Source organism: Schistocerca americana, chromosome 1, assembly GCF_021461395.2.
Source record: "Schistocerca americana isolate TAMUIC-IGC-003095 chromosome 1, iqSchAmer2.1, whole genome shotgun sequence".
Lineage (NCBI taxonomy): Eukaryota > Metazoa > Arthropoda > Insecta > Orthoptera > Acrididae > Schistocerca > Schistocerca americana.
Window position 1 is genome coordinate 726,311,305 of NC_060119.1, and position 26,949 is coordinate 726,338,253.

Below are 26,949 nucleotides of genomic sequence, written 5' to 3' on the forward strand. Positions count from 1 at the left end.
ATAACTGAATAAATCGAAAAATAAAGATAGGAAATTAAGGAGATTGGACGTGGACAGAGGTAGTTGAGCGCGCATAAGGCAACGATTGAATGAAACAGGGAAAAGGATTACAGCAGAGTGAGGAAGTAGTGAAGGTAATAGAGGATCGAGTAGGTAGAAAGACAAGGCCTAGTAGGGATCCTAGGGTATCACAGGAGACATTGAATTTAAAAATGAATAAAAATGAGGCAAATGAAGTAGGTGACCGGGAAACAGAAGACTATAAAATGAGGCTGATAGAAAGAGCAAAGTGGCTAAGCTGGAAAAGCTAGAGGACAAATGCAGATGTATAGATGCATGTACAACTACGGAAAGACAGATACCACTTATAGTAAATTACAGAAGCCTTCGGAAAAAAGAGAAGCAACTGTATGCATGACAAGAGCTCAGGTGGAAAACCACTACTAAGCAAAGGAGGGAACTCTAAAGGCGTAAAGATATATACAGAGTGTCTCTCCTAAGAGTTGTAGGGAGTATTCTCTGGTGTTTCGGGCAAATACGTGCAATTTAGTTTTTGCAATATGTAGCTGGAGTCAACCCAGACAAATGCTGCTCATCACGTCTTTCATGCGACGCCCAGCGTCAATGCAGAGGGTCGGTTTATTTCCGATTACAAACAAAATTATTTTTAAAGTGGTATTATATGTACCTACGTGACAGAGTGGTCCCAAATTAGTCCAGTGGCATGTTTTTATTTCATCAGTGTGTAGTAACACGGACAGTAACACACCAAGAGTAACCAGTAGTTCAGCACGGACAGCATAGTCTTGGCCGCGCTGAATACAACAACCACGAAGAAGGGTTGCTTAGTCGCTGCTGGAGTACAGATTACTCTTCGTATTTTTCTGTTAATGTTAATACATATCGGTAAAAAGATAATTTGGGATCGCTCGATCGAATGGACACTAAAAGTTCGCTTTAAAAATCATTTTGTCTGTAATCGGAAACAAACTGACGCTTTCCATCGACGCTGGGCTTCGTATGAAATACGTGACGACCAGGATTTGTTTGGGCTGATTCCAGCTACACGCTGCCGGTACGAAACTTCAAATACCTGCTGAAACAGCAGAGAAAATGCAACTGACAACCCATGGGAGAGACACACGGTATAGAAATGGTAAACAAGGGTAAAGAACTTGAACGTAATGTTGTGGACAGGGAATTGAAAGTAGATGAAGATGAGATGGGAGATATCATACTGCGACAAGAATTTGACAGAGCACTGAGGACCTAAGAACAAAGCCCCTGAAGTAGACGACATTCCTTCAGAACTACTGCTCTCCTTGGGGGAGATAACCATGACGAAAGCATTCCACTATTCCACCTGGTGTGGAAGACGTATTAGGCGAAGTACTCTCATATTTCAAGAAGAAGTAATAGTTCCAATAACAAAGAAAGCAGATGCTGAAACGTGTCAATATTACCGAACTATCAGTTCAGTAAGTCATGCTGCTGAACACTGACTCGAATTATTTACAAGGAGCGAAAGCTTATTTACAGCTTGTACAGAAACCAAATGGCAGTTATAAGTGTTGAAGGGCGTGAAATAGAAGTAGTCGCTAAGAAGGGAACGAGACACGGCTGTAGCCTATTCCAGATGTTACTTTATACCCTTATATTTAGCAGACAACAAAGGATACCAAAGAAAATTTTGGACGAGTAATTAAAGTTTAGGGAAAAGAAATAAAAACTGTAATATTGTCAGAGACAGCAATGGATTTGGAAGAGCAGTTGGACGGAATGGATAGTGCCTTGAAAGGAGGATACAAAATGAACTTCTACAAAAGCAAATCTACGGTATGGGACGTAGCTGAATTAAGTCAGGAGATGCTGCTTAGATTAGAAAATGAGACGGTAAAGGAGTAGAAGATATTTGCTTTATGGGTAGTAAAATATCTAATCTGGCAATGGCCAAACAAGCGCTTCTGAAGAAAAGATATTTGTCAATGTCGATTATGAGTTCAAGTATTAGAAAGTCTTTTCGGAAGGTACTGTATGGAGTGTAGCCTTGTACGGACTAGAAACGTGGACGATAACAGTTCGGACAAAGAGAAAGCTTTTGAAATACGATCTTACAGAAGAATACTGAAAATTAAGTGACTACATCGCGTAACTAATGGGAGCCGGGGGTTAAAGACAAGGAGGAAGGAAATTTGTGGCTCAACTTGACTAAAGGCTCTGATCAGTAGATAGGACAAGGTTTGAGACGTCAGGAAAATGGCGTATTTAGTATTGAAGCGTAGTGTGGAGGAGGGGAGAGGTGATGTAGGAGGGGAGAGAGGGAGGGTAAAAATTGTAGAAGGAAACCAAGAAATGAATCCAGTGAGCAGGCTGCTGAGAGCGTTGCGTTTCCAGCTCTCTCCATCTGAGGATACGTCCAGCCTTGTCGAGCATGATCGTTTTGGTGGCTCAGGTATTATATTGTGGAGACCTATAATATTGCATTGTCGTATTCAGCTCCAAACCTTTGGACACGGTACACTCACTGGACAACTGTACCCCTTCCTTATTTCCGTCTATCCAAGGGTACATTTGGCTCTGACTTCAGTTTTATGGATGACAATGCGCGACCGCGTCGAGCAGCGCAGGTCGAGGAGCTCTTGGAACGAGAGGATATTCGGAGAATGGACTGGCCTGCTCGTTCTCCCGACTTAAATCTCATCGAGCACGTGTGGGTTGCTTTGGATCACGACTCTCCGGCTGTTGTCGACTGTACTGATGGGGAAATAGAACGCCCTACCACAAGAACTCCTTACCAACGTCGTGATCGGCGTGGGAACACGTTGCTGAGCGTACGTTGCTGAACATGGTGATCACAGACCCTGTTGACAACCATGTCCCGTCTTTTGGAATGTCCAAGGGACCAGCATCAATCGCGGTGACTCAGTGCAATTGTTATCTTAGAAGGAAAGTGTCATTTGTGTTCGTCTCACTGCGTATTTCTTTCAGTTATCTTCCGTACTATAAAATAGCAATTATTTCTCTATATGGTCCAAGTTCCATCGGAGTTCGTTACTTACCAGTGACGCTAAAGGCGAAAGTTAGTTTCGTCATTAAGTTTTGAACACCAGTTTACTAGGATTTTACTGTGAGTGTGGAGCAATGTAAAGACCAAAAAAATTAAATTTAGCGCATATGTTTTATTATGGAGGAACAGCAGTTGGAGAAAATGCAGGTGAATGTTTTATTGCGACTACAAAATTAAAAGTAATTTTACTGATGCTGAAGAAAGACCATTGTCAAACAAAATAGTTTTCTTTAAAGTTAAATAGACAGATATTCAAGTATGTGCACCAACGTACTCACAGTGTAATGTCGATAGAGACGACCTACAGGAAGTTTAACAGAAACTGACGAATGACAGCTAATACACATACATGAAGATATAAAGAAAACTTTAGCCGCCAGCTTGTCTGCGTCCCGCAGTACAGGTGTCAAAGAGCTGTTCCCCTGGAAGACGACGGATTCGGGTCCTCCCATCGGAAAGATGAAGAAGGTATCGGGATTAATCAGACCATGTAATGCTTTGCCACAGTGCCAACGCCCAGTGCCGTCACGTTCCCATTTAAGTCGTAGTTGCCATTGTCGTGGCGTTAACATCGTCACATGCCTTGGTCACTGGCTGCGGAGGCCCATCATTAGGAATGTTGCACTGTGTGTTCAGACAAACTTGTACTCTGCCCAGCAATAAACACTGATAGTTCCGCCGCAGTTCCCCGTCTGTCCTGTTTTACTAGTCTACCAAGCCTACGACGTCCGACATCTGTAATGACGGGTGGCTACCCAACTCCACGATGTGTGGACATGATTTCACCTTGGTTTCACCATATGTTGAAGACACTCACCAAAACACACCTCGAGCATCCAACAAGTCGTGCAGTTTCCAAAATGCTCGTACCAAGCTTCCACGCCATCACACTCTACCCTCGGGCAAACTCAAATAGATCGTGCACCTTCCCCGTTCTACACAAAGGCAGCACGCTCACTGATACAACATTCACTGGGCGTGTGTCTAATTAGCAGTCATTCCTCGCCAGGTGACTGCGCTATCGACTGGACGGGTTTATATCGATAGTAGGTTGGTGGTCATAATGTTCTGGCTGACCAGTGTATATCTGATGTTAACAAATTACGACAAAGAAATGTAGCGCACGGAGTCTCACTTCAGATGGGTGAGGGGAGTGCTGACCGCGTGTGGCACCATCCAGCTGAGCGGGGGTGAGGTAAAGATAGAGCGAAGGTAATTGGTGAAGAAGGTGCGGTACTGCTGTTGGTGCTTGGTTTCATTGTGGGCGGTCTGTAAGTACTGTCAGAAGTCAAGACATGATTTATCACCATCGGTGATCGTCCGTCCCTTGACCTATACAATAGCATGATTTCTGGCGACTGGGAAATGAGAGTCCTCGGCATGGAAAAAGGTTTATGGGTCATTCGAGCCGACAGAGCGCTGAGGTAGCAGGCAACGCACTGTCGACCCAGTTACCAGACATCACTTGTGGCAACACAAGTCAGTTGGAGGGCGTCATCGTCCACGAGGTGGCTAATTGTAAAAAGTGGCGTATTTTCCGCATGCGACATGGTACCACCTTACCTGGGCGTTAGAGGGAAAGAAAGGCTGGTGGACATGTTGTCAAACCATGGGTCACCCCGTCGCTGGATGTCTGAGATTGACGTTGTTGCGGGATATACAACGAAATAGTGGTGTGTAGAAATATGTGGTCCCAGAAAGACGCGTGCTCTGTGAATGTGAGCGAGAGTGAAGTCGACGACGAAATCAGAAATGTGCCCTAGGTGAGGCATGAGGTGGCGTACTGGCACCAGTGATGATACAGACATGCACATAGGAGTGTCTGGAAAACTGCACATAATGGAGGCCCCCATGTTCTTCTGCTTGTGCATGGTGGCAATGGACAAAGACGCCACTCAGAGTCACACATTGGCAACACTAAAGGCCCCCACTCACGGAGGGAGGATGTTCGTTTATGAGTGTTTCGTAATAGATCTTAAAGAGAGTGCCGCCCGTAAAAAAGTATCCAAACGCGACCTGGAGGCTTCGTCCATTAGTTCATGGCAGAGAGAGTACCTGTGCGATGTTGACCCTCCTGGACACCACATGTTGATTGTGGCATTGGACATGTTGTAAAGAATCGAATTGGCTGAGGAGAACTTATTGCACTGCCATGCGTATAAGTTGGAGAGTAAGCCGAAACCTGATGGCAGCTGAGCAGCGCACGGTAGAGGTGAAAATGGTATCAACGTATCACAGGGTATGTACACATGGGATGCTAAGTAATCATGTGAGAGGCCGCGTTCAATGGGCATGGCCGAGGATTTAGCCACATTCATGGTATTGTCTGCAGCAGTTATGTACGTTGACATCAAATTCACAATTAGTGTTTCGGTCTGCGAGTCCACAAAGAGGAGGAGGTCGTCCGCATACACACGACAACGAAAAGTGTGCTGTCTCTTGGAGAGACCAGAAACACGAGACGTCAAGAAATGTCCGAAAATGGCATGGGTGGGAGCGTTGCCCCTTGGAGTGCAGATGTGAGTTTCCGAGAGACGTAAATCCTGCCAAGTGACCCACCTGGTAAGTACGTCCAGGTGCGTTGCCGTGGCGAACTTCCCAAGTGTCGCAAAGCAATAAATCACAGACGACAAGGCGGAGTTCTTGACTGGTATTATAGTTAGGAATTAGATCCAAAGGGTGCAGAACACAAATAAAATCACCCCCAAGCAAGTAATGGTCACAGCGTCCAAGAAATAAAGAGGCAATTTTTCTAGACTCGTGCCCTGTCGCGTCTGCGGGTGGACTCTGACGTTTGACGATGCGTCCCCATGACGGTGATTGAGACGCCTCTGGCGGACGGAAGATATGTGACGGTGAGCTACAGGTATGCTTTCGCAGCCATAGACGGTTATGTCATGTCCGAGGTGGTGACCAGGCGTGGGATAAGTGATATATCCCGCAATGTGCGGAAGTGTAGCCGTGTGGACTTCCTGTAATAGTACGATGTCGACGTCTGATGCCCTCGCAGATCTTGCATTTTCACTCGGGAGCTAATGTTGTTCTTGTTGATCGTTGCTATTTGGCACATTTGGAGTCGAGTTCCCCCGTGAAAGGGAACTCCATCAGTGAGAGGTGAGGAGGAGAGAGGCAGTGGCGAGCCACGCCGTACGCCACCCGAAGGCGTTGGTATCAGCGTAACTAGTTCTCCGTCTGGGGTAATTCCGTCTCCACTGTGTGGTTCGAGTTCTCGTCGAGGTCGCTGTCGCTGTGGCGTTCTTATGTTCCACCTCGTCCATAGGAACGGGGGACGTCTCGGTGGCAGTCGTAACGGAGGAGCCCATTGGTACAGATGCACTAGTATGAGCCGGCGGAGTAGGTACCGGCGAAGCCAGATTCGGCGTCGCGTTGTCGTCATTGTTGCAGTCGTTTAGCTTATCCGCAGCTTCGTCGGGATGGACGGCCTCTCACGCGTCAGAGGGAGGTGAGTTTTCTCGTTCCGTCACCGTAAGACGCCTCCTAATGCGCTGTTTAGGTGAACGTTGTTTACGTTTCCGTCCCTCTGTGTCGGAAGACGGGAGGGAGTTCTGGCGGCCAGGGGTGAAGGCAGACGTCCATAGTATTGGTGGGGACGGGTCGACAATCATCGCTGTTGGTAGCGGCGCAGAAATCGCGTCAGGTTGTGAGCGTGACGCGTCGAACGCTGCGTTATTTATGGCAGCCCGAATGGATGTCGATACGCGTTCCGACTGCCGACGGTCGACAGAAGGAGAAGAGAGCACCGATGCGTAGGTGATCTGTAAAACACTCGTCGGAGACGCCTCGGCAGCAGCCGGCAATTTGGTGATGGGACACTGAAGGCACTCAGTTCTGAGGTAGCCTTCTTTGCCGCTTAATATATAACGACCGCGTGACACCTGCTGAGCGCACGTGGTGACAGAGATCGATGGTGATCTGTCGTTCACCGAGAAGAACGGAGTACGTTTGCAATTGTGCCTAGCGTTCTGCAGTGTGATCATGTACAGTGCCATAGAGGCGGAAAGCCGCGACAACGTCTTCTTCCGGGAGCTCCAACGGTAGTGCGCATGCCCAAGCACGCGTGGTCGACAGTTGCCGCACCGAAATTGCCATCGGCGTAGAAACCGAGTAGTCCGTGTTTTGTGTCACGATATATTCGTTCGCACGCTGCGTCACTGACGACTTTGACATATAATGTACTGCCTAAGATGGACAAATGAATGTCCAAAATGTCGGAAGCTGGGTCTTACCTTCTTCGCATAGGAAGCGTTCCTCTTCCAAAGCTTTTGGTAGGGTGTAATCATTGCAGAAGGTGAATCGTAGTGTGGATTTTCAAAAACAGTTGGTCATCGTTCAAGTACACGTAAATGAATTGTAAGTGACCGTCACCTATAGTAAATAACAGCGAGCGCGTACGCTCCGCAGCCGGAAACACACAGAAGTCGGCATTGCACGGCTGCGGAAGCTGTACTAACTTCGACTACCACGACACTGCCAATGAGCGACTCATTTCCAACATATCGTACGCTGCAATACAGCGTGCCTCGTCCATTAACCTCAACTCACAAATTATTGATGCCTGTAGGAATTCAGACGATATTTGTGCAAACGCCAAGGAGCTGTCGTGCTCTTACAAAAATGTATATATTTGAGTGGTCTGTCGGACATGTCCGACATAACAGACCCACCCAGATATTCACACTTATATATTTAGTAACGCTCAGTATCGTCAGCCCCTGAAACGAGGAGTTTCAGAGAAAAATGAATAGGACTTTCTTTGTAGTTAAATTTTTTACCAGGAACCATTCATGCTAGAAGCCATGGTTTCCGAGATACTTGAGGAAAAACAAAAAGGTCTCTTTCATACTCGGCTCCCACCCCATGCTCACATTGCACGGCTCAGGATTTTTAGTATGTTGTCCATGACCCTCCCTCATACCACCGCACAAAAATTTGTGACTACACGAATTTTTACCCGAGTATGTGTTTTGGTCTTCGTTGACGGAGCTATTGTGCCCGAGAGACCAGACGTACTATTTTCTCAGTCGCGTAGGATCGTACAACCGCATCTGGTACCTTGACTCAGTAAATGAGCTTTTTGCAAAGTGACAATATTGTCCACACCGACAGTGCGACGACATCTGGAACACTACAGGTTGTCAGCATGGCGATCTTTGTTGGTGATTTCCCATGACGCGGCAGCAAAGAGAAGCGCGCCGGTTGTGGTACGTCCAACGACAGCAGTAGACACAGGCCTGACGTCACTTTGTCTTTTAAGACGAGTCCTGGTTATGCGTACAATGAAAGTATCCGTCTGCGCAGGCTCCAAGGAGAGCTCAAGTTCGCAGATTGCATTCGTCGCTATATACTGAGGTGACGAAAGCCATGGGATACCTCCAAATATCGTGTCGGACCTCCTTTTGCCCGGCGTAATGCAGAATTCGACGTGGCATGGACTCAACTAATCGTTGGAAGTGCCCTGCAGAAATACTGAACCATGCTGCCTCAATAGCCGTCCATAACAGCGAAAGTGTTGCCGGTGCAGTACTTTGTACATGAACTGGCCTGCGTTGGCAGATCTGGGTGGTCAAATCATTCGCTCGAACTGTCAAGAATGTTCCTCAAACCAACCACAAACAATTGTGATTATGTGACATGGTGCATTGTCATCCATAAAACCCCCACCGTTGTTTGGGTATATGAAGGCAGTTAATGGCTGCAAATGGCCTCTAAGTATCCGAACATAACCATTTGTAGTCAATAATGGGTTCACTTGGACCAGAGGTCCCAGTACGTTCCATGTAAATACAGCGCGCACCATTATAGCGTCATCACCACTTGCACAGTGCCTTATTGACATATTGGGTGCATGGCTTCGTGGGGTCTGCGCCATCAGGCTTTACCAACTGAAATCTGGACTCATCTGACCAGGGAATGGTTTTCCAATCGTCTAGGGTCCAGCCGATATGGTAACGAGCCCAGGAGAGGCGTTGCAGGCGATGCCGTGCTGTTGGCAAAAGCACTCGTGTCGGTCGTCCGCTGTCATAGCGTGTTAACGCCAAATTTCGCAGCACTGTCGTAACGATACTTTCGTCGTACGTCCCATATTGACTTCACACAGATTTCCTTGTCTTCTAGCACTGACAACTCTATTTAAACGCCACTGCTCTCGGTCGCTAAGTGAAGGCCATTCGTGGTGAGAGGTAATGTCTGAAATTTGGTGTTCTCGGCACACTCTTGACCATGTGCATCTTGGATGTTGAACTCCCTCACGATTTTCGACATGGAATTTCCTATGCGTCTAGTTCCAAATACCTTCCGCGTTCAAAGTCCATTAATCCCATTGTGCGGCTATAATTTCCACATGAATCACCTAAGTACGAATAACAATTCCACCAACGCACTATCCTTTTATACTTAGTCTACGCGACACTACAGCCATCAGTATACGTGCATATCGCTGTCCCGTGACATTTGCTACTTCAGTGTATGGGGCCAGCACTCGGCGTGTGGGTCGGGGAACCATCTGGTATACAACACGATCGCCTCTGATTCACATACACGGAATGCGTCCTGTCTTTCACATTTCCATGATATCGTTAGTCAACATGATAACGCAAGACTATATATTGCCCGTACTGTCCTGATCTAGCTCGATAAGAGAGTGTTCACTGTTGCTCTCCATATCTCTTACGCACTTTGAACATCTGGTCCTGGGCTGCCAAAAGACTGACACACCAACATCCACCAGCCACTATGAAGGATGAACTTTGGTACGATGTACCCGTATCTGTTGTCTGTTAATGCCCTTATTGCTGTCAGAAGTCGCAGCTCTATTTGCTAAATTTCACACTTCGTATATCCCAAATTACACTACTGGCCATTAAAATTGTTACACCACGATGATGACGTGCTACAGACTCGAAATTTAACTGACTGGAAGAAGATGCTGTGATATGCAGAGCTTTTCAGAGCATTCACACAAGGTTGGCGCCGGTGGCGACACCTACAGCGTACTGACATGAGGAAAGTTTCCAACCGATTTCTCATATACAAAAAGCAGTTGACCGGCGTTGACTGGTGAAACGTTGTGATGCCTCGTGTAAGGAGGAGAAATGCGTACCATCACGTTTCCGACTTTGATAAAGGTCGGATTGTAGCCTATCGCGATTGCGGTTTATCGTATCGTGACATTGCTGCTCGCGTTGATCGAGATTCAATGACTCTTAGCAAAAAAATGGAATCGGTGGCTTCAGGAGGGTAATACGGAACGCCGTGCTGGATCCCAACGACCTCGTATCACTAGCAGTCGAGATGACAGGAACCTTATCCGCATGGCTGTAAGGGATTGTGCAGCCACGTCTCGATCCCTGAGTCAACAGATGGGGACGTTTGCAAGACATCAACCATCTGCACGACGTTTGCAGCAGCATGGACTATCAGCTCGAAGACTATGGCTGCGGTTACCCTTGACGCTGCATCTCAGACAGGATCGCTTGCGATGGTGTACTCAACGACGGACCTGGGTGCACGAATAGCAAAACGTCATTTCTTCGGATGAATCCAGGTTCTGTTTACAGCAACATGATGGTGGCACCCGTGTTTGGCGACATCGCGGTGAACGCACATTGGAAGCGTGTATTCGTCATCGCCATACTGGCGTATCACCTGGCGTGATGGTATGGGGTGCCATTGGTTACACGTCTCGGTCACCTCTTGTTCGCATTGACGGCGCTGTGAACAGTGGCCGTTACAGTTCAGATGTGTTACGACCCATGGTTCTACCCTTCATTCTGTATCTGCGAAACCCTACATTTCAGCACGATAATGCACGGCCGCATGTTGCAGGTCCTGTACGGGCCTTTCTGGATACAGAAAATGTTCGACTCTTGCCCTGGCCAGCACATTCTCCAGATCTCTCATCAATTGAAAACGTCTGGTCAATGGTGGCCGAGCAACTGGCTCGTGACAATACGCCAGTCACTACTCTTGATGAACTGTGTTATAGTGTTGAAGCTGCATGGGCAGCTGTACCTGTACACGCCATCCAAGCGCTGTTTGACTCAATGTCCAGGCGTATCAAGGCCGTTATTACCGCCAGAGGTGGTTGTTCTGGGTACTGATTTCTCAGGATCTATGCATCTAAATTGCGTGAAAATGTAATCACATGTCAGTTCTAGTACAATATATTTGTCCAATGAATATCCGTTTATCGTCTGCATTTCTTCTTGGTGTAGCAATTTTAATGGCCAGTAGTGTACCTACAAATTTAAATAAGTAATCTTCCTGCCTTACTGTATAGGTACAAAAGTAAAGTTTCAATTTGCTGTCCTTGCTGACGATGCAGTTTCAATAACTAATAGAGCTCCACCTACAAACTTTCACAGCTTGTGCAGTATTTTCAATGCAGTACAGCTACAAAGCTGGCTGGGGCCCAAAAACAAACGCCATAACTCTGTAATTAGCAGACGGAGACAGTGGATCCCTCATGTTAAAATATTTAGAAGGTGACCCCTAATAGCATACTGCAGCCAGAAAGCCATCGTGTGTGGTTTACGCTACGAGAAGAGACAGAACAAGGCGCCCATAATTTGCTTTTATTTCTAGTAGAGCAACAAACGTAGACTGGTCGGTACCAGTTTGTTATGTAAATAGTTGTACCAGGGCCAAAGAGTTACAAAAAATTAGAAAATGTGGTACAGTGACTAGTTATGCAACGTTGAAAGGATCTACACGTGTAACAGAACAGATGCTCACAAATTACTGCGTTGTGCAATGCGACTTCATTCGATTACATCAGAGTACTATGCTTAGTAACTTGCGCATAGCAGAACCACGACTAACACGGGACTCACGGAAATTGATTCCCATCGATAGATTTCGCTTTCACAACTGCTATGGGTAAAGGGAGTAAAAAAGACGCCTTTAAATGAAATGAAATAACCTCATAATCAAATAAGGACATAATTGTATTATGTAAACAGTAGAAATGGGGAGATATTAATCACTGTAGGTAGGTAGAGGCAAACAGGGGGGTGCGAACGGCACCTGCAATGTCTGTACGTGTTAATTCTCGATCAGTACAGTCTCACGAAAGACGTCATCTTTTACTGATTTGATATTTCATTTATTTGTTTACTTAAAGTGCGTAGAGGACAACAGGTGAGGGTAAAGATATTGTGTTATTTCTAAAATCAATCCCATTTCATATTGAACCTCCTAAAGACCTTTATTTAACTCCGTCTCTATCCCATAAATCCTGTGTTCTCAAATAACACGCATGACGCCAGAGAAGTTAAATTGATACCCTCTTTAATTAAAAATTTCAGCGCCCACATTCTTTTCTAACAGAGCCCACTTTGAAATACACTCCAACCTATGTAACTGTCATTTTGACACTCCTTCCTCGTATCCTGACACTATGGGAATTCTGAAATTTGTCCACTCACACTTTAACATTCACATATGAGTTAACATTTCATCCAAGCTCACCCGACAGGAACTGGTCATCAGCTTTTAGAAATGAGGCCATCAGGTGTAGTACAATCTGGATAACAATATGCTCTACATGTCTACCACCGCCACCACCTAACGATGATGACAACAACAGCAACTACAAGTGGGGTGTCTCAAATGCACAAGAAAACCTTATTATTTATGCTGCAATTAACCATTATCTGAGGTTTTAAAACCCATAAGAAATAACACTACCTGTCTCTCAATAAAGCAAGATCAGCAATCTGCTTCTAGTTCATGCCAAAAGGGAGTATGAAATAATGCTAGAAGAATCCATTGGTTCCCGAACATTTGTCGTGAACAAACTGTATGAGCGAAGCCATGTTGTCATTATAAATAAATCTGTTTGTGTACCTTACATTTCCTGGAAATTTTGTACGAACCAATATGTTCCTCTTACTGGTAATCTGAAAGGGAGTGGAGGTTAAGTGTTCTCTTTTATCCCACACCACCTGCGGGGCGGGGACGAATAGGAAAATATCTCCGACAGACGACAGACAGGATAGCTAGATGACGATGCGGTCATTAGGGTTGAAGCACATGGTCGGATTGGGGTAGTAGAGGGGAGAAAAAGGGCCCTGCTCTTTGAATGAAGTCATCTAATACTTTGTCTTAAACGATTTAGGAAAATTAAGAAAACCTCTGTCGAGGTGGTAGGACGAGGATTTGAACCAGCGTCCTTCCGAATACAAATCAAATGTCTGACCACTGCGCCACTGTGTTCGGTATATGCAAGCGCCCTTTAGATCGCGTTAAGTAATCTTAGTGCTCTGACAATACCCTAGAGTAAGGGTTCCCAAACTGTCCGTCTGACGGAACACTTTGAGAATCCCGGTACTTTGACGGAACTCCCTGTTTATTTTGAGGGTTTATAAGACTTTTAAAAACTTTGTTTAATTCATTGATTACTTCATTTTTAATCATAGCTAATAATTTACTAATCATAATAAAACATCTCAAAAACAATTAAAAACTAAAACTAAACTCAGTCCAAACAGCCCTCAGAAGGCCGTGTCATTAATGGTTTTTCCCGGAATACTTATTTTCTTCCCGCAGGACACCAGTCTTCCGCGGAACACAGTTTGGGCAATCCGGTCCTAAGGGTGTGGTCGGCAAGCGGCGGCCCGGAATTCTGAATTATTTTAATTTCGCGCCAAAATATGACGACTGTACGAAACGCCAGCCGAGACGACGACTGCGGCCCGCACGCTACCTGCGCCTGGCGATGGAAAGAAACGAGATACCGTGCAGCCACGGCTTTGTGCGAAACTAGCAATTACCATATTTTGTTTAGAATTTCTATAAGTGTGAGAGCCTTTTTTCTATTTGACACACTTCAAAAAACTAAATAGCACGTACGCAACGCAATAATACTTCTGTTGTTGCACCGTTAACGCCCTATTATAAGTTTCATAATTTTCACCCCCGAAAGCTCAAAAAATTACTGGAAGAAAATAGAGTATTTAACGATGCATGAGCAGATTTATACATTTTTAGTGATAGTAGGCAAAAGCCCATACGCTTACCATGTCAAGAAACTATTAATGTTCAAAAATAATATAAAGCGAGATGACAAAAGTCGTGGGATACCTCCAACATCGTGTCGGAGCTGCTTTTGTCCGCTGTAGTGCAGTATCTCGACGTACCTGCCGGGGTAGACGAAAGCGCTAACGCGCCGCTTCCTGGACTCGGGTAGGCGCGCCGGCCCCGGATCGAATCCACCCGGCGGATTAATGACGAGGGCTGATGTGCAGGCCAGCCTGAATGTGATTTTTAGGCGGTTTTCCACATCCCACTAGGTGAACACCGGGCTCGTCCCCATGTTCCGTCTCAGTTACACGGCTCGCAGACATTGCACTATTCCATGGATTACACTTGCTGCAGACAGTTGGGGTACGGGGTGGCTACAGGAAGGGCATCCGGCCACCCCTTCAACATTAACATGCCAAATCCAACTAACGATAGCTGACCCTGCGTAACTCTGGGTCAAGGCTCATGCGATAGATAGTGCAGTATCTCGACGTGGCACGGATTCAGCAAGTCGTTGGAAGTCTCCTGCAAAAATACTAAACCATGCTACCTCTATAGCCGTCCCTATCAGCGAAAGTTTTGTAGGTGCAGGATTTGTGCACAAACTGACCTCTCGATTATATACCATAAATGTTCAATGGTACTCATGTGGGACGATTTGGGAGGCCAAATCATTCGCTCGAATCGTCCACAATGTTCTTCAAATCAATCGCAAACAACTGAAGCCCAGTAATATGACGCATTGTAATCCATAAAAAATCCATGGTTGTTTGGTAACATGAAATCCGTGAATAGCTGCTGATAGTCTCCAAGTAGCCCAACATATTAGTTTCCAATAATTGATTTATTCACTTGGGCCAGAGGACCCAGTCCATTCCAAGTAAACACATCCAAGACCATTATGGAGCCATCATCAACTTGCACAGCACCTTGTTGACGACTTGAGTCCATGACTCCATGGGCTCTGTACCACATCCGAACTTCACCATCAGCCTTTAAAACTGAAATCTGGACTCATCTGAGCAAGCCACGGTTTTGCAGTCGTCTAGGGTACAACCGTTATGGTCACTAGGCCTGGAGAGGCACTGCAGGCGACATCGTGCCGTTAGCAAATGCATTCGCGTCGGTTGTCTGCTGGCATACTCATTAACTTCCAGTTTCGCTGCGCAGTCCTAGCTGATACGTTCGTCGTACGTCCCATATTAATTTCTGCAGTTATTTCACGTAGAGCTGCTTGTCTTTAGCACTGAGAACTCGACGCAGATGTCACTGCTCTCGGTCGTTAAGTGAAAGCCATCAGCCACTGCGTTGTCTATGGTGAGATGTAATGCTTGAAATTTGGAATCCTCGACACACTCTTGATGCTGTGGATATCGGAATATTCAGTTCCCTAACAATTTCCGAAATGGACTGTCACCTGAGTACACATTACATCTCCAGCATTGCATTGCTCTTTCATACCTTGTGTACGCGTTACTACCGCCATGTGTAAATCTGCATATCGCTATCCAATGACTTTTGTCACCTTAGAGTAATCTTAAACACCATTACGGTAGCAGACATAAAGCAAAATTTAAATAGCTTGCGGATGATTTATGAAAACAAATTAATGCACTCAGATCGTCAGTAAATAAACAACAAACCGAGACGAGTGTACGAGCGAGTTTAAGGACAGTTGAAATGCATCCGAAGTGTGGACGACAGTTTACTGACAGCGAACTAGTGAAACAAAGGACTTTAGTTATAGTTGAGGATGCATGTTCACCTGTAGAAAGTTGAAGCTTTTTTCTGTCTACCACAATGCTCACCCAGCTTACTGAAGATTTAGGCAATTATTTATGCAAACAAATTTAGGAATAGGTGCTATTATTTTAATGGTTCTCTTCAGCTCGATAAAAGGGATGACATTTCAGATATTGCGCAACTGCTAATATTTGTTTGTGGAATTGATCACAACTTTAATGTCTTTGAGGAGGTTTTAGAGTTACGTAGCCTGAAAGAATTGACCACAGGGAAGATTTATGTCGCCACTTAGAACAAGGGCTAGTCCAGTGCAGTTACCATGGTTAAAATTGGTAAGCGTTACATCTAATGGAGGTAGAGAGTGGACAAAACAAGGGCTGGGCTTAGAATTACAGTAAATTTAAATTTATAGAGATAGATTGCGACATTCCATTACTTTTCCAATTCTATTGAGCACCAAGAAGTGTTATGCTGCAAGGTTCTCGCATGGAAGGAATTAGTAGATAGCGTGATACCCAATGTAAACTTCACCAGAAAATAATGGGATGATGCATCACCAATTTCAACAGTTTCTGTTTGATATGGAAGCAGATAGGCGCGATGTCCTGTATTATTCTAAACTGAGAGGGCTAAGTAGAGGTGCAGTACTGAAAAGACTTTTGCCTCGGAAAAAGAAATCAAAACACTTACGACAGAAAAAGGTAAATGTGTTCCAGATCTTACAGATTCTTAATCATTAATAAATCTTGAATTTTTGACGGATTTAAGTAATCAGTTAAATATGCTGAATAACAGACTTCAAGGAATAAACGAGATAACGTCTGATATGCCCACTGACGTGAAGAATTTCCAAATGAAAAGAAGATCTTCACAAAAACATATTGACAATTAAAAGCTCGACCATTTCCCAAATTGCAAAAATCTGTCGAGGAAGTTGGAATAAATTTTTGTTCCATAGTTTCACAAGGAAATGTATTTTAATGTAGCTACAAAATTAGTTCAACAAGAGATTTTGTGAATTCGGGAAGGTTTCTCGTAAACTGAGGATTTTTGCAAATCCTTTTCATGTTATATGAGAATGTACTGAGCAATTTTCAAATGAATGTGATTGAGCTTCAGTCTACTGGTACTTTAAAAAACTCTTTCCGTGAAATGAATGCTCTTGTTAAATTTTATGGCAGTTTCCCACCTAATTTTGAAGAATTGAAAAGTTTTGTCCAGCAATTAATTAGAATTTTTGACAGCACTTACTGATGTGATCAAACGTTTTTAATTCTGTTACAGTAAAAATTAATATTGTTCTCGTCTCACAGATGAGCATATCAGTGACGTTCTACGAATTTCTACGACTGAAATGGCTCTGAGCACTATGGGACTTAACATCTGAGGTCATCAGTCCCCTAGAACTTAGAACTACTTAAACCTAACTAACCTAAGGACATCACACACATCCATGCCCGAGGCAGGATTCGAACCTGCGACCGTAGCGGTCGCGCGGTTCCAGACTGAAGCGCCTAGAACCGCTTGGCCACACCGGCCGGCTCTACGACTGAAATGAAAGCAAACATTTCACAAGTAGCCAGTCAACCACTGCTTCAAAAATCCCATTAAATTTCAGTTCGACTCACATGTATAATTATGTCGAAGTTCTCATTTAATTTTTCTGTTTCTTTCTTTTTTTGTCACTGTTCCTACCAAGAAGGTTCCTACTTATTAACAAGATGACAGTGAATAGAATGTAGAAGTCAATATTTGTGTTTTTGAATTTTAAGAATCACCTAAATAGTTACAGGTACACAAAATTATCAACAACTGCAGCAACCATTTCCTTCACTCTGCCACTATATGGCCCTTGCCTGCTAAAAAGTTCCCAACCACTGCCCTAAGGAACAAGTTAGGCGGTGTAGGTTGAAGTACCAGTGCTGATTGTTTCTGTCGAGTGCTTGTGTTCATCGCTCACTTTAGAATTGTTTATAACATTCTTTGCTTGGAATCCATAGAACCATACATACGTTGTAACATACCCGTTGTCAAAGTAAAACTATATTTTCCGCGTAAAAAACTCTAAGTCTGTCTCATATTCAGGAAGAGAGGGTTAGGTCCATCTGTGAGTGTTGTGTCAGCGGTAGGGCTTGGCACCCTCTACCGGGGGATGGGGACCAGCAAGGTCTCAGGGTGACGTACCAGCATCTGGCCGTAGCTGTGGGTCCTCTGACTGCTTTGAAAGAAGGCTCATCAAACTAGAACACATGAAATATTAGTTCGCTTTATTACATTAATGAATAACTTAAGTTTGTCACAGTTCTTTGCCACAGGTGTACTTTATAATTTACAACTGTCACTGACTATGAAAGCATCACCTGATGTAGTAAGTAATGTTCGACATTTACAACAGCATAAGTTCATCTGAAACTTTAACAACTCGTTGGTACTACAATGTGATGCTGACTCCTTCAGATGAGGTCACAAACTGGGCTGAGCTCTTGCATGCTCGACACTATACTGACGTCAGCGTGAGGGAGCTGCTAAGCATCGATTCTTCCTGCCGACTTTCGTGTGGCACCGCGCTCTTTGGGCGATGCCACAGCTGTGTATTGCACACCTGATCCATTTAGGGGGATCCTACAGGTCTCAACCCCATGATTCAAGTTCAGACAGTTGCTGTCTAACATGTTACAGACCCTTCAAAGTCTCTGAATCAACCCTTCCACTCCACTCAGAACCAGGAAAAACTAGTTTTGTAAGTGGTTGCTGTGAGAAGACGTCTTGGGAAACATTACTAAATGTGTTCAGTGAGAACCACTTAGAACAAACTGTTCAGAAGCCCAATCATAATGGAAATATAAATTATTATTACATCTAACAACAACAAAAAGACCTGACCTATCTGAGGAGAAATCGGTATTAGAGACGATAAGGCATTTGTAGCAACAATGCTTGTCAAATTAAAAAGGACACCTAAACCAAGTAGAAGAAATTGTATTTTCAGCAAACTAGAGAAAAGGCAGTAATTATCGTATTTCAATAAGGAACTCGAAACATTTAGCTCTGGAGAGGAGCATGAAGAAGAACTGTGTCTCACATTCAGAGGAATAGTTGCCTATATACTTGGTACATATGTGCCTACTAGAATAATTCATGATTTGGGGAGGGGGGGGGGGGGTACCCTCCATGGTATACAGTCACTATAAACAAATTTCTAAAGTAACAGACACTAGTGCATAATAGGTATAAAACAAGGCAGATGTTCGGGCGCTAATGACCGTAGCAGTTTTGCGCCCTAAAACCATAACCAAAAAAAAAAGGCAGATGTTATTGTTAGGGATATGCTGAATGAATCGCATTTGGCTGTCAATAGAACAATGCGTGAAGCCTTCAGCTATTAATGGCACCAAAGTTAGTGCCCAGACATTCAGACGACACAAGAGTTGAAACGGAGGATATCAAAATAAAACTGGAAATGCTGAACTTGTTTTCCAAACGTTCTTTTACAACTGATAATCTAGAGGTGTTGCCCTAATTTATTTACCTTACCACTGCATATGTGAATGACACAGAAGAGTTCAAATCGCTAAAAATGAACAAAGCTCCAGGCCTGGTGGGATCCCTATAAGATTCTATATCGAATTTGCGCTGTGTTAGTCCTTCTTTTGCCTATAATTTACCGTAGGTCCTTCGACCAAAAACCTGTGCCCAGTAATTCGAGGAATGCACGAGTCACACCTATCTACAAGAAGGACAGCAGAAGTGATAAGAAAGTACAATGGAATTAGATTGGATGAGATTTAGTTTTCGTTCCATAGTCCCAAAAATAAGGTGATTCTCGTGGGTGTGAACAATTCAGAAAGTATAACATAAAAAACAAAACATTTGAATATAATACTAGCTACCCTGATGATTCGTCAGGATATTATGAAAATATGTGGAACTGCTAATATTTCCAGAATTAATACACTACCAGAATGAAACATAGTTATGCACTTTTAATAAATTTATCATACAGAAAATACTTAATATCGACTGTTGTGACCAAGTGCTTCAAAACTAGAATCTAACAGACATTTTTACTTAAACTGATCTAACAGTCACTCTTAACATATTTATCTATACAGTAGAAGGAATGCTCTATCAAATAGTCTTTCAAACACTGTTTAAACTATGCCTTATCGGAAACCAAGTTATTATTTGTTGCTGGCAATTTATTGAAATTATGTGTTCCTGAATATTGGACCTCTGTTTGGGCCAAGGAAAGTGATTTTAGGTCTTGATGTAGATTGTTCTTGTTCCTAGTATTGATACCATGGATTGAGCTACAGTTTAGAAAAAGAGTCATATTACTTGCAACGAATTTCATTATGGAATAAATATACTGAGAAGCAGTGGTTACAATACCGAGTTTCTTGAATAGGTTTCTTCATTATGTTCTTGAATTTACGCCACAAATGAGTCTTATTACACGCTTTTGTACGCTAAAAATTTTCGCTCAGTTTGACGACTCATCCCGAATATGATCCCACATGACATATCATAATGAAAGTAAGCGAAGTATGCAAGTTTTTTCATATTTATATCTTATGCATCTGACGTCATTCACACTGCATATACAGAGTTATTTAGGCTGCTTCAGCAATTTTGTGGTGTACCCTTCTCAACTAAATTTATTATCGAGATGTAGTACCAGAAATTTAACACTGTCAACCTCTTCGATCTGCACGTCTTCATATGTTACACATTTGCTAGAGGAATATCTCTAACAGGTTCGGAATTGAATGTAGTGGTTCTTTTCAAAGTTTACTGAGAATGACTTAAACTTTATTAACGCCGGTGAAAATTTGATGCACAGCCATTTCTAGACCTGTACTCGACTTGCTATTTATTGCAATGGTTGTATCATCTGCAAACAAAATAAACTTAACATCTGGCAATCTAACAGACGAGAGGCCATTAATGTACACAAAAAAAGCAATGAACACAAGTTGGAACCTTGAGGAACACCACATGTAATTAATTCCCAATCAGATGAAGATGATACTCCAAAGGTATTTCGCAATGACACCCTTCGTTTCCTGTTGGTGCAAACCACTATACTATATTACCAATGACACTACAGTATTCTAATGTACTTAAGAAAATGCTATGATTCACACAGTCAAAGGTTTTTGAAAGGTCACAGAACATTCCAGTAGCCTCTAATTTGTTATCTAATGAATTTAGTACATTCTCACTGTACATGTAAATAGCCTTGTCTGTATCAGAACCTTTAAGGAATCCAAATTGTGTCTTGGACAATATATTATTTGCAGTCAGATGTTTAAGAAGGCTCTTGAACACAACATTTTCAAATATTTTTTTAAAAAGCCGGCAAAAGTGAAATTGGTTTACGGTTTGATGGTATCTCTTCTCCCGCCTTCTTTTCAAGAGGTCTAACTTCAGTATGTTTTGGCCAGTCTGGAACTGTTCCACTGATAAGAGTTTACAGAAATAACTTAATATAGTCTAGAACTCAACTCACATGAGCTCTCTATGATTAACTTCTTTGGTATGTTATCATAACCGCTAGAATACTTTGATTTTAAGGATTTTATGATGGGTGCTACTTCTTTGGGAGACGTGAGTGTGTAACACCGATAATTCAGATAAAATACCTTCTGCACCATCCAAAATTTTTCAGCGTTTAACACTCGTTGGTAACTTGCACCATACTTCTGATTCTGAATATGTAAGCTTTATTATAGAAACTGTAGTTAATATGTGATGGATGTAACAATGCATTTACTTCTGAGTGTATATCATTGATTGTAACTATAATGTAAATATTGTAAATTTATGGATAATACCCAAGGGAACTTATTTTAATGTATCGATAGTGACGACGAAATGGCAGTAGCTGTGCCGTTGTTTATCTTTGCGTATATAGTCTCTGTCGTGCTGCGAGCAGAGAGGATGAGAGCAGCAAGAGTGCGGAAACGTTTGTTGCGCGCTCCTGCAGATGCGAATTGCAGCTAGAATGGCGCCAGTGTATGCACATCAAATTCGTTAGCCTGGGAGCATTAAAAGCACGGTAACACTGGACAGGTGGAGTATGCTGCAATGCTAACTATTGCCTGTCCCATAATTATCCGTGGCTCTCAAAACGACTCAGGGTTCTCAACCACTGTGGCAACTCGGTAATGCCGTCGGTTACATTCTTCGTCGTCCGCACAGCTACAGCATCGTAAGATTGTTAAGTGCAAAGGTATATTCTTGTAGGGGCGTTACCCAGTGGGATTTCTTTCACACACTGTGACTAACTTAAATAATGAACTGCAATAGTTAAAACTTGTAAGGCACCTGCGTTGTCATTATCCTCAGACATTATTACTAAGCAGGATCCTTTCCTTTCGATGCAGTCACCGAGCGTCATAAAAATATGAAAATTGATTAACTACTTACTGTCAGTTTTGTCTGTTTGCTAATGACCAGCTTCATTCTAAATTTTCTGCCTCAGTAACTGTTCATCCTTGTACTGCTTAACAGAGGCTTAAATAATTTGTAGTTTTGAGTATTAACTTCATTCACTTAAAGTAACGTGAAGTTGCACTGGCAAAACTAATAACTGAAGATACAGCTCAAATTAAGAGTGCGCCATTTCATTTATTCTGTACTAAGCATAGCGAGTGGCTTCTACTCGTTTGATATGTATTTTGTTGTTCTTATATTAAAAGTAAAATCAGTTGCTCATTTGCTTAAAGTAAATTCAATTCGATTCAATCTTTCAATAATTAACAGGTTTTGCATTACGTTATCATGAGGTTACTGAAAGTCATTTTGTTTACCTAAAATGATTATGTTTGATTTTTTTAACCAGTAACTTCATTTAACTTTACTTTCAAAATTTAGTGTTTCAGTATAAGTAACTGCAAACTCAGTGCTTTCTGATTTACTCGTTAACTGGTAAGTTGTAGAAAAGCGTGACAATCTTCTGTCCCCACGCCAGCTATTATTGGCTTAAATTTATTTGCCATTACCTTTCTTAAGATTCTGGCGATTCATTGCACAAGTGGGCTGGCGACCATTTAATTGTCCCCTTTATAGCTAATCAGTATTTTTTGTATTATCAGTACTTTTTGTTTTAAAAATATTACCTGGTACCCTTTTCCCCTGTGTGATTCTTAAGCGATTGCACTAAATTTCCATCCATTTAAAAATTATCATCAGAACTTAGATTTGGTTTAGGATAGATTCTTTCTTCCGAAGAGTCTGTTGTACACTCTCCTCCTACTAAGCGGTACTAATCCCCTTCAGTAGCGACGGCCTTACTCACTGTAAAATTTCGTTAGGCATACACGATCGCGGTCAATTATATCGCAATCCAGTAAGCCCTAACTGGCTTACTGGATTACATTTATAAACTGCGCTGTATTTTGGCGAAAGAAACCTGTTAAAATGGCAACACGGAGTCTTGCATATTACTCAAAAAACTCGTTATCGATAACGTTTCCTCCATAAGTCTGGGGGGAAAATGTCGCTACTTTTGTTGACATTTCGGCGAAATGCTAAATCCCGTGTACTTTTAATAACGAGTGATATGGATTGAAACTGGCAACAGATTTTATTTCTATACCTCAATAATCTGAGAAATACGGAAACAATTAACAGCACAGCTCATAGAATGCTGTCTTTTCTTCCTTATCCCTATACAGAATGAGTAATTGTACTTTTCCACCACTAATATCTTTTAGTTTGTCAGATTTGTAATTTGTTTACACCTTGATAAGTAGTTGACTGGAGTTCGCAAATTTAAATGTTTCGATATTTCTCAGATCAATGAGACACAGAAATGAAATTCTTTGGCCAGTGTTAATCGACATAATTCTTTATTAAACGCACACTGAGGTGTAGCATTCCATTAAAATTACATCAGAATTATCTATTTCTGTTCACCAGACATTTTATTCCCTTTACATTCTCATGGCAAATTCAAATCTGCTACCGCAGATTTTGTAAATATTTATGTCAATAACATTCTAATGCAGTGAAATTGCAACGGAATCATAAAACAGCAACTAATAGAAAAATAAGTCAATAGTTTATGAAAATACCTATTCTCGCTACAAAAATAAAGTTAAATTGCCTCATATCTGTTGTTCCAAACCCACGGTAATTCTCGTTTCACCTGCTATCGAAGGTGCTTAAATATTAAATTTCATTGAAAAAATCTGCAGTCGCTTCAGTGTTGCTATAGATATAGAAGTTTCGAATATTAATCATATGGCGAAATACTCTCCTCTTTGCGTAGTATCGTTTGCCAAAAACTTGTTTAGATATCTGAAACCTTTTACGAGATACGAGGGATTTTGTGAATATTTCATTCTGGCTTTTTCGCTGGCGTGCAAGCTCGGGACAAAGCGCTTTACATACGATCAATTTTCCCGAGACTGTAATAGATAGCAATATCCTTCAAAGTTTAAAGAAAAATTCAATATGTTATTTACATTTCGCATGCAACAACATATGACGTAACATGTCCCAAACGCAAATCCATAGCAACCTCTATTTCTCACTGCAAATTTTCCAAGAGTCTTGTAGTAGCTTGCTTAATCCTAAGATATCACAATAAATATGACAATAAACGAAATGATAGGCAGTTCGTCATGATCCTGACGAATGAAGTTATAAGATATGCGACAGTCAATTTTTTTACGGAGTAATTTCTTTTGCAGTCGCCTGAAAAAGACTGCACTTCGGCGGCCAGCATGCCCTGCTGTTCGCGGAGTCAAGCCAGCCAGCCGAATCACATACAGTGTGAGAGGTTCGACATGGGAGATTGCCGTCACCCCCACCTGTTAGCCAGCAGCCACGCATGGCATCTGGCAAACTGCATGAATCTTACTCCATGTGAAACGGGCTTTACAGTTGGCTCCTCCCCGAACACATTGTCTGCTCAGCTAGGGGCAAAGTAATACCCTATGCACACTACCCTAAAAGTAATAAAACACAACAGAAGTCTGCCTTTTTGAAAGCAACTGGGAGGGCCGTCTCGACCCAGATGGTACACAGCCGCATCCATACAATAAATTTTGTCTCTATACAACCATTACAAGCGACGGAATAACCCCCAACGAACCCCACAACACCGCGGAGTGCGAAGAAGAGCAGCAACGGAACACCTGGAGTAATAATTATACCGATGTAGTCGTGTTCTCCTCACCAACGAATGCACAATTTGTCTGATGCCTGACGATCTTCATATAAGATTGTGGAGGCGGCCAGGTACCAATGCTCGTCTCTGCCATGCAGATCCACGGGGTCAGCAGTAAGGGTGACAGTCATACGTAGGCTGGTCTCATGTACAGATATCAGATGCCTGTGTGTATGTATCATAGGAAATGAGTACGTAGATTTCGAAAAAGGTAAGTCTCATTATGGTTTGTCTTTTTCAAAGCATAGGCTGCAGTTACCCAGTGGTTGGCAAACTCGTTGTCAGCAGAGCTAAGTATCAACAGTACACCTGCTGAAATTTCTTTTGAGAGCCAGATTTTTAAACTCAAACCGTACAGGTAGGTATACGTTTATTAACTTTATTGTGGTACTCCTAAACTGCCCTTCTCTAAGAGTCGTTAGTCTGCTTGAGGCTATGTTCGCTGAGGTCGGCCCCTTTCTACACTCCCAACCACAATCGTTTTGTATACTTGTTTCGTAAATCTCCTTTCGTTCATCTTTTCTATACGTCCAGACCATCTCATCGTACCTTTCTCAATAATAGACACTACGACTCCTTTCACTCTACAACGCTAAAATTAACTTAAGAAACTAAAGTTTAAGTCTTTGCTAAACCGTAGGAACGTTGAATGAAACGTGATACCTTGCTCAATAATGATACTGCTTACTGATAAAATTAAATTCTAAGGTGTCCATAAAATTAAATCATGGAATTTTCTGACAAACACTAATGTGAATAGTGTCCATGCATCTTCTTGGAAAGTTTGCGCAAGTCAAGGATTTATTATGTTGTTTTAATTTTAAGCGCAATTTCAGGTTCCCATCAGCGAGATTGCTTCTCAGTTGACTCTTGATAAGGTTCATGCATGAAAATGATTGCGTGCATAAATATGTAGATCCGAATAAGGGAAAAACATTAAATGCAAGTTCTTTCAGCTGGTTATTTGAATCAGGAATGCTATCCCTTGTGTTAAAAATGAGCATACTCTCCTTCTCCAGTTCTTCCAAAGCAGTCCACCTCTGCTGTGAAGCAACTTAACATTTGTTTTTCTCCAGTATATCTACATGAGTACTGTGGTGTCACCGCCAGACACCACACTTGCTAGGTGGTAGCCTTTAAATCGGCCGCGGTCCATTAGTATACGTCGGACCCGCGTGCGCCACTGTCAGAGATTGCAGACCGAGCGCCGCCACACGGCAGGTCTAGAGAGACGTCCTAGCATTCGCCCCAGTTGTACAGACGACTTTGCTAGCGATGCTACACTGACAACTACGCTCTCATTTGCCGAGACGATAGTTAGCATAGCCTTCAGCTACGTCATTTGCTACGACCTAGGAAGGCGCCATAGCATTTGATATTTATCTTGTGAAGCATGTACAGTCAAGAGAGATGTTCACCAATTGTGGATTAAAGTTAGGTATTCTACCAGTTACGTCCGTTTTTCTAAGTTCTCATTTCCTTGTAATGTTCTAGACCTCGCGCCAGCCTGCGTGAGCTTAACGCGTGCCTTTCGGCTACCGGTCATAGTGGATTGGCTGTCTGGCCAGTCCACTACAAGTACAAAGGCCTTCAAATTTAGAGAGCCACAATTTTTGTTAACTCAACAATTAAATTTCAAAGTTGCCAATTTCAATATTAAAAGGGAGAAAAATTTAGTTCTATTACACTGGAATTAAGATGTTTATTTTTACCTATTTTTACCAAAGGCTAATGTGGCTTTGCTGTTTCTGATTCCTCAAATTTAAAAGTGTTTTTTCGAAATGGTAAATATCTGTAACAGAATCGTTTTCTCAGCCGTGTTTCAACAGGCTTGGAAAGAGATTCAAAGCTTATGTTTCCAGCCCTTGAGTAAAAAAACTTTCTTTTGCCCTGAAGCTTATGATGAAGCTGACTT